Consider the following 6,599-nt stretch of genomic DNA (forward strand, 5'->3'; position numbering starts at 1 on the left):
TGGAGAAGGAGGACCTAGCAGATACTCCTCAGATTTTAGAACTTTACCTTGAAGCATTCGGTTTAGCATAGTCTACTCCGATAGAACCCCGATTTTAGTGAGGGTGAATCTAGTGCAGCGGGTTTGCACAAGAGGGGAGTCACTCCACTCCTTTGTTAACGGATTACCCCGATTTTGAATAGAGTCAGTGTCGTCTCCTTTGGGTTTCAGGGATACTAAAGGGCTGAGTAGTATTCTGTTCTATTTGACTTTATAATTGGAATTCCCCAAAATGAAAATGATTGATTTGTACTTTGGCTTGTTTGAGTGCAGGAACTGAAAGATGGAATGACTGCAACATATTGGTCTCATAAATCTCTATAGACATGATTGTAATAAGGATTAGTTAATCGGGCATCCGTGTGGTCCTGAATAAATCTAGATGCGATTACTGAATACGTTGCCGATTGGTCATGGTCTGAGATTTGGAATGAATCTGTATGTGATTTGTCATGTGATGTCCTGCGATGTGAAGTGATGTCTTGTGATGTCCGGTGATGTGACTGTCGTCTTGTACAAGTGCTAGATGTGTCGTGTCTAGTGCATCGGTACTAACAGTCAGTGTCTACTAAGACAGTTTATGGCCTCTGTCTGTTTTGCAGGCGTAAATGAGGGCGATTATAATTCTTTCAAGAGGGGGGTATGTCACAAGTTGGTGACGTGGCAGGCCTCCGGATACACACACCTTGCGGCAGGAAATGCCACGTGGTAGCAGGCTGTGGAAAACGTGCCGACAGGTTGACGTGGCAATACGTACGGACCTCCGCAAATTTCTACTGACATGCTAACGTGGCAGGCGTATGGAATTCCGTGATTTATGTTGATAGGTCGTACAAAAATTACGTTGGCTGTATTTGGCAGCTTTTGGAAATTAAAGCTTTTGAGTTTGAGAAGCTTTTGGGACTCTGCTTTTGGGCATCCCTTGTAAGAATAAATAAGCCTCAGGGGCTCACTCCTCGGGGCATCTGGACGCAGAGACTGAGAGCGAGCACCCGCGGGCTCTTGTACTTTGCACACAGATTAATATAAAAACATATACCGAAAGGGGCGACAGTCTTGGGGCCAATAACTCTTGGCACGGAACTACGCCAGGCCGTGTCGTCTTTTGTGAACCGTTTTGAAGTGAATCTCTGCTGTGTCGCGGTAGAATCTTGACTTGGGGTGTCCATGTTTGTTACACTAATTGCAACTAGCACGCCTGCCCTTTAACTTATAGCTCGAGGCTAAAAGCAGCTGTCAAAAGTATTTTGCAAAAAAAGACCCTATTAGTAAAACTATGTGTTGAGTAAACTTCTTGGGTTTGCTCAAAGAGTCATCTGACATCCAATGTGATGACGATTGGGAGCTCTCTTTAATGCCCTTTAGCATGGTCACTCGGATCCAAAGTTCAAAGTCAAGAGGGAATATCCATAGATAAGTATAAACCCGGTTCAAGGTTGCAAGCAAATGGCCTTGTGGCTCAACCTCCTCTCACAAGAGATAGGTACACCAGGCTGAAATGGCCTCCAAAGCAGGTTCCCTTTGTCGATCAAACCCTGTTTCCGGCTAGCCGAAACACACACATACACTGGGCTGGATCTGGGCTGAAATTACGCACATGAGCCCCTCGCCATTATAAACCTGTCTTTTTTCTATCTGACAATGCAGCAGCATTGCATTGACCTCTCCAAGCTGAAAAACGCACATTCACAGGGGTTCTCCACGTCAGAATCGTAGTGAAACACTGGCAGCCCCCTTCGGATGCAAAAACGCAAGAACAAGGGCTGACCCTGCAAGAAAGTGCAGCCACAAATGGCCCTATTGATACAGAAAATCAGCACCTTCTTGTGCTCTAAACAGAAGTGAGGGGTCAACAAGCCTAGTCTTTCTTACCATGTCAAATTGTAGCAAAAAAGCCCAGCCTATGTGAGGTAGTTTTCTTAGTTTTGGGTTTTGCCATTGTTTTGCCACCCTATACTGCTCGTGGTGTCATATAGGTTGCCTCTTGGTGGCCCAGGTCTCATGCATTTTATCCCAGAGCCAAGTGCCACCCATTCTTATTAGGAGCGGGGTATCTTTTTTATCCTAGTGTTTGCCCATATTCTCTGGGTCTTGGGGTTTTTAGGTTATATCGGGCAATGATTAATCTAGTTATTTCCCCACGTTGTGTCAGTTTTGTGCATTGCAATCAGAGCCAGCATTTCGGGTCCTCTCTCTCTAGCTAGCATTTTGGATCTCTCCCCCCCCCCCCCCCCTCGTGAGGGTGTTTTCTCTTTGCACAGTTTCTGTGTGTAGCGTTTTCTGCCAGATTGGCCCCCCTCACTCTGCCTTCACATTTTTGTAGGTTTTCTTCCCTCTTGTGCCTTCTCCATCGATAGGGTTGCTCTTGGAGCTTGCACATTTGGAGGTTGCTGCTGTCCCCTATTGGGTACGAGAGATTATGCACCTGTTGCCGCTGTATTCAGCCATATTCTTCCATCTTCCGCTGTCACTTAGGACATCCTCACCATTGTGTGAGTCAGGTGCCTCCTCTAAGAACTCTTATATAGGGTTTATCCTCCAAAGCAAGAAACTAAAGCAATGCTCCACCCCACGGTTTTTTTACACACACCCACATGCGAAAGCAAAAAGAGATCCTCAAAACAAAGCATACAAGCAAGTGCTTTCTAGGGAAAAGTAAAATGCAATGCTTTTTTGAGGAAAGCAAAAAGTTGATGCTTTTTGAAGGAAAGAATAAAAGGAAGTGCTTTTCAGGGAAAAGAAAAAGCTAGTGCTTTTTTGGAGAAAAGAGATGCAAGTGCTTTTCTGAGAAAAGCAAAAGCAAGAGATTTTCGGGCACAAAAGCAAGAGAAGAGGAAAAAACTTTGAAATTCTAAAAGTTTAATCAGTGTTGTTTTAGAGGGAGATTCTGCCAAAATTTGATGTACTGTGCAATAGAAATAGAAACATTTACTTTTGCACCAAAAATAAATAAATCTACTGAAATATGAGCAGATTTTAGAGAAAGTACCAGGATGGAAAACTGTTTTTGAGAGAATGGACAGTCTAGAGAGGAAAAATCAGCCTTAGAGAGAGGAAATCAGCACTCTCTGGAGAGAGTAGCGAATCTAGAGAGAATGTGAGTGCGTGGTATAGGAGGCCTTTATACTTTGGCTTGGAGCACCTTTGTATAGCTAATGAGGGTCTGTTACTCGCAAACGAACACATTCAGCTGTGCTTTTGACCTAGACGCAAAAACATAATCCTTCAACCCATTACAGTGGCTCACAAAGGACCTAAGTAAATTTTCAGGGTCATCTCCATTGCCCTGAACCACTATGAGTCGCCTCTTTAGTCCACACCGCAAGGGAAACTATCCTTGACTGCACAATTTAGCTGAGCCTGACTTGCATGCCTTGTGACTCAGGCAGCAGGTTTAGATGCTGTCGCTAAAGTAGTCAATTGGAGATTGGAGAAGCAAGATGAAATAGGAGAAATACTGCAGGGACTGGGCCTGAAGGCTACGCCAAAGTGAGCGGGAAACATTGGCTAACATGCAGGTGAGATAATGACTTTAATCGTGAGCCTAAGATTATCATTATTTATAGAAGTACATGTTGCAGAAGAAATTGTATATTGCAAATTGTTATTTTTGTAAGCCCGCAGACACAAATGGTGATCCTTAACCTAGTTGTTTGGTGATGGTTCCAGGTTACAAGGCTTTCCAAATTCACAAAGCTGAAGGTGAAATGGGGGGACATTTGTTAATATTCCAGAAGACATTCCCTTCTTTACTGCACATGTTTTCCTGACTTGGTGTCAACCAAGTGAATAGAAGTTTTAAGTCCATTGGTTAGTCGATCAAGATATTGAGGAGCTCTTACAAATTGTGTGAAGGTACAATATTACAGTTCTGAGAGCCCTTTCAATGCCATCCGATTCTTTGAGCAATTATTTCTTTTGACACTAACTGATTCTGTAAAAAATTCTTCCCTCCAAAAGGGTTGGACTCCCAGGATTGAAGTCACTTTGTACAATGTTACCTACTTGTCAGCTTTATAATGAAGGCAAACGGTGTTATTGCCAATTCATCAATCGGACTTCTATCAAATAGTGGGTACAGGTCAGAACTCGGCACATATCTAGACGCTATACACAGGGTGTGTATGTTTTCCATATCTAGATCTTACACATGGGGTGTATATGTTTTCCAACTCATAGATTTAAATGGTTCTGCCTCTCACTGGTGAAGGACTTAAAACCAAGAGTAGTTGTTTACATAATGTGGCTAACAGGTAAATAAGGTCGACAATGAGTAGTTGCTTTGCAATCCACGATAAATTATGTGAATGCTTTCAAGGCACCGTCTCCAGCATAAGACTTTTATGTACTTCAGAAATCCTTTTTCTGTCCACACTGGTAAGATATTGCTTTTTTATTCAAAACTTGAAGATTACTGGTGCTAAGGAGAGGGATGCACCCACATCCAAGTCTCAGGGAGATACCTGTGGCGGTTCTCGTGTGTGGGTGAAAGTCTTCTCTCAATCTGTGTTAAGGAGTATCAATCGTTGCTCAAGTGCTTGTGGAAAGGGTCTAACAGAAGAATCCCTTTATGAGTACCATCAAGAGCCCTTGAGTGAACTCAACCCATAACTTGTTTTAAAGGTCAAGGCCTTATCACGATACACAAGGCCAGCTTTGTTACACTATTTAACCCAAAGGGAGCTAAAGGAAATATGACTATATTACGCATGGCAGGCAAGGTAAAAAGTTATTGGGAGTACATTGAAGGTGAACATGAAGATGAACAAGAATTTCTGTAGGAGATGTATCACTCAAAACTATGAATGAGTTTGTATTGAAGATTAGAAACACAAATGTGTCCGTTACATCTACTGGTGTTACATTTGATGATGATGATGACAAGGTGGAAACTTGATTGTGTGGTTTAGGACCAATTTAAGACTAGTTTAAGATCTCTATTCATACTCAAGAAAATATTTTGGTGTTATAGGTCTTGTGTCTTTGTTGATTGTGGAAGATATGAATATTGATGAAGAATCATCTTCACAAGGTCCAAGTAATTTTGAATAGATCTACTACAAAAACAAAGGTAGAAGTAGAGAGGTGAAAGTTATAGAAACCGAACTCAAGGCAATTAGTGGATATATGACAATCATGTTGTAGAAAACTTTAAAACTAGGGGGACTCAAAGAGGTCGTTGAAACTTTTTTAAAAAAATTTGTAGACAATGATTGGAGATCTTGGACATGTAGAAGTCGAGACCATTTGAGCATCACTACCATGAAGAAGGTAGTTAAATAATTATGCAACCTAAATGAGCCAAAGAGGTTCTTTGTTATGTAGCATATATGAACACTTATGTCTATAAATACATCAAAATGTGGTGGTAAGAGAATTCGAATGCATGAAATCACATGATTAGCCATGGTGAATGGTTTGGAGTCCTACAAACTTTGGATAGTTTTGGTTATGTTAACATTGGGGATGATGTATCACGTCCCGTTGTGCACACAAGGAACATTCCATTGTCTTTAATAGATCACAAATTGAAGTATCTGGCTAATGTATTACATGTACCCCACATTACCAAAGCTTAGTTTCTGTTGGTAAAATAGTTGAACACGGTTTCAAGATTAGACATTGCATAGGGCAAGAAAGTGGGTATAATTTTCATTCTTTATGTAGATATATTTGAGATAAAAACTCCCATGTTTACACAAGGTTTATGATGTAGGTTTGTAAGTGTCTAAAATAGTTGGAAGGCATAAGGTTTGTGAGGCTTTGCAGATTGGAAAACAATAAAATGCATGATTTCTTGATGACAATCATCTAAGTAAAAATATGTTGTAGACAACAGATTTTGGGGTATGGGGTTCTGCAAAGATTGCATGTATGGGTGGACACAAGTTTTATGTTATCTTCATTGATGAATATACAAGGGAACTATGGGGGTGCTTCATGACAAAGAAACTCTTATAGAGTTTCAAGGTTATGGTTGAAAAATAGACTAGGAAATACGTACAGTGCCTAAGGTCACACGAGGGGGAGAGTACTTTAAATTTAGAAAGAAGAGAATGGGGGGAGATTACTTGAATAAGTTTAGAAAGGAGAGAATGGGTGTACTCATGAAGGGGAAATGTGAGATGTTTACTTACTTTCAGAATTTCAAGCTTATGGTTTAAAAAAAGATTGGGAAATATTTACAATGGTTGAGGTCAGATGGAGGAGGAGAGTACTTCTCGACTATTTTGTGAGTTTTCAGTGCCTGAGTTTCAACTTTTGGCTCCAAGATATCATTCACTATTTGGAAGGGCATTATGTCAAATTCGTCTTTATTGTGCAAATTGTGTGTGTGCTAGCTCAGTCACACAAACATTTAGAGTTTCTAGTATCTGATCCCACCCAAAGGGTTCAAACAACTCCTCCAAAAATGGCTCTCGTATGTAGCTTTTATCCTCAATCAATCTCTTTAGCATACAGTCTTCCTTTCTCAAGCTTCCACATTTAGATGCTCTGCACATCCAAATATGTGTTTGTTTTATCAACTAGACACGTAATTGTGTTCTGGATTTTATAGT

At 41.0% G+C, this 6,599-nt stretch overlaps 1 protein-coding gene across 8 annotated transcripts in view; it reads left to right on the forward strand.

Moving 5' to 3' along the window:
• LOC147440395 (F-box/LRR-repeat protein 4-like) overlaps positions 1 to 4,238 on the forward strand; it is a 32,377-nt gene extending 28,139 nt beyond the window's left edge. For 3 of the 8 annotated variants that reach the window (XR_015190379.1, XR_015190380.1, XR_015190377.1), the window contains 2 exons: positions 3,425 to 3,557; positions 3,709 to 4,238. The gene's annotated coding sequence lies outside the window, so the exon portion shown is untranslated. Of the gene's footprint in view, positions 1 to 2,362; positions 2,541 to 3,424; positions 3,558 to 3,708 lie in introns of all 8 variants that reach the window. The other 5 variants (XR_015190381.1, XR_015190382.1, XM_086530135.1 and 2 more) reach the window with 3 other exon arrangements.
• Positions 4,239 to 6,599: the final 2,361 nt, after the last annotated feature.

The sequence above is a fragment of the Adiantum capillus-veneris genome, chromosome 15 (genome assembly GCF_014529385.1).
Source record: "Adiantum capillus-veneris isolate H3 chromosome 15, ASM1452938v2, whole genome shotgun sequence".
Taxonomy (NCBI): Eukaryota; Viridiplantae; Streptophyta; class Polypodiopsida; order Polypodiales; family Pteridaceae; genus Adiantum; species Adiantum capillus-veneris.